At 33.9% G+C, this 2412-nt stretch overlaps 1 non-coding gene across 1 annotated transcript; it reads left to right on the top strand.

The window, feature by feature from the left end:
• Window positions 1-2100: 2100 nt before the first annotated feature.
• TRNAY-GUA (transfer RNA tyrosine (anticodon GUA)) lies at window positions 2101-2183 on the top strand. Its single transcript is given in 2 exon segments — window positions 2101-2136; window positions 2148-2183. It is a non-coding gene; the product is annotated as a tRNA-Tyr (tRNA).
• Window positions 2184-2412: the final 229 nt, after the last annotated feature.

The following is a 2412-nucleotide window of genomic DNA, read 5'->3' as shown; positions in this document are numbered from 1 at the left end:
CCAATAAAAACTCCTGAGCCTTTGCAATAAAGTAGCAGATTGCTTCAGAACTGATGATTCTCGAGTCGAAAGCCTCTCCAACAGTTGTTTTATATGGTATCTCCACTGAGTTTGGCAAAATCAAAACCGAGACATCCCTTACCAATAGAAATCCACTATGATTACCATCTTCAGTGAAATATTCAATTTCGGCCTGCTCGAATTCTTTAGTTCTCAACATTCCACCCCTCGCTGATATTTCATTTCTGTATGATCGGCCAATAGAGTATGAAGATACCGGCATCTTTTCATTATTCAAATCATATATTTTCTTAAAGGAGGTAAATTGTGATTGAGCGAGCTCTGGCCGTAAAAATTGGGTATCGTTGAGTTTGAAAATCAAATTGAAGTCTTTGGCTGGGAAAAAAGCACCATTTCCCCCAGTTAAATTGTTGACTGAAATAATGAAATCAATATCTAACTTGTCACAATCAGATAAGTGTTTTCTAACGCATACAAAATTCTTCATAATTTCCCCTACAATATCTTTTGAAAATTTTTCGGTTCTGCTATACTTTTTAACCTTAATGTTTTTGATCATTTCACAAATTTCATTAGAGTTGGAAAATATTGCCGCTTTGATCTGCTTTACTTTCTCCATAATCTCCCCGAATGATTTCTTTATGTCTTCAGGAATTTCATGAAATTCACCAATGTTCTCTTCAATAAAATGATCAGCCCTGTAAGTTGTAATTCCATCCGTCACAACCACATCACAAAATTTATCAATATGTCCAGAACTCTTCAAAACCTCGTACGGAAGCATAATGCTTGGTTCCATTTCATACATATTTTCATCAACAAGAGTCTTTCTCCATGATTTGTGAATCTCATGCTTTATTTGTAACAGAGGAGGCCCATAATCTAAGAAACCATTCTGTGGAGGATACGACACTTGGGTAACAAAAAAGCGGTGCTTGAGGATTTGTTCAATTCTCTCTTTTCTGTTCATTGGGGCTAAAAATTTTCACTAAAAGCACTAAAATTTAAGATGTTTTATAACCATATGATCGATCACCAACCATCTCAATAAGAAAAACACTAGTTTAAATGCATTTTGTCGCTTAGATAAGTAAAAATATTTCAATATCATGTTGCTATGTATCACATAGTTTTTATTTTCTTAATAAGTAGTAATATAGGATTTTACAGACACCTTATTAGATGATAAAAAACTAGGCCGATGAGATTATCATTCAATGCATCGAGGCTTCACGCTGGGTATTTCAAAATATTTGTCTTGAATTGAAGGATTCTGTCGTTTTTAATACCAATCTTCAAATAAAAAGTTGTAATAGTTGCTTTGGTTTAATTAAAATAGTCATTAAATCGATAGTTGAGGAAATCAAGCATGTAAGCTGTATATTCCAATATTATACTTCTTGATTCTTCATCCCCCTCAAAGCTAATTCCTTTTTTCTGGAGAAAATATAACAATCTTAAAAGATGTACTGGCCCATATCTGTGGCTATAATCCTTCAAATACTCCCCTTTGTCTGTTTTCAGAATTGGTTCATCCTTATACAGCAAAAAGTGGGGAAGAGAAAGATTAAACAGGTCTACAAAAGCTTGAAGAAGTTCTTGTGTTTCGTGTGGATCATACGAGGGAAAGTTTTTTTGAAAAAAAACAATGAATTCCTTAAGGATGCTATTTGCACTCTTATGAAAAGGATAGGGATTTGTATTGGTGGAAGTATAGTCTCTATCAATTCTCAATCGGTTTTTCAGCAGGTTTGGCCAATTCCCACCAATAGATGTTTCATTTATGGGACTTGGTCTATATTTTTTCTTTGATTCCAGGGAAGATGGTGAGCAAATTTCACTTTCCTGTATTTTCATATATTCAAAAGTGTAAAATGACAAGACAGTATACGTGGGTCTTGGGCCATCATTTGAAATATCCACAATTCTTCCTTCAAAATAAAAATTGTTGCTTCTAAAGATAACAAATCGATTAACAAAATACTGCTTATGGATACTATCCATTTTTGGATAGTTTTGGGATGGAAAATAAAAACCCCAAATTACATGGGTCTTAATCCTGTTAGATAGGGTTGCCAGCTCTACATAGCTCAGTGGTAGAGCATCTGACTGTAGAAATAGTAGTCATCAGAGGGCCGCTGGTTCGACTCCGGCTGTGGAGATTTTATGCAAGCCTTTTTTTAATGAGTTTTTGGATAAAAACATATATGTATTTTTAAAAAACAACCATACTTTGTCCATCAATACGATTAGTTATTCTCATCAGAATATTGCAACTACTTATTTATTCTCTATCTCGGAGATATCTCCAGATGGTCAGCATATTATTTACAACAATTCCGAACTTATACTACTGCAACATCATATTTAAAAGTTTTGAAAAAATACACT

Source organism: Rhyacophila brunnea, unplaced genomic scaffold (genome assembly GCF_057557595.1).
Source record: "Rhyacophila brunnea isolate RB1 unplaced genomic scaffold, BYU_Rbru_1.0 scaffold_144, whole genome shotgun sequence".
Classification (NCBI taxonomy): Eukaryota; Metazoa; Arthropoda; class Insecta; order Trichoptera; family Rhyacophilidae; genus Rhyacophila; species Rhyacophila brunnea.
The sequence above is the reverse complement of the archived record's forward strand: the minus strand, read 5'-3'. Positions and strand labels throughout refer to the sequence as shown.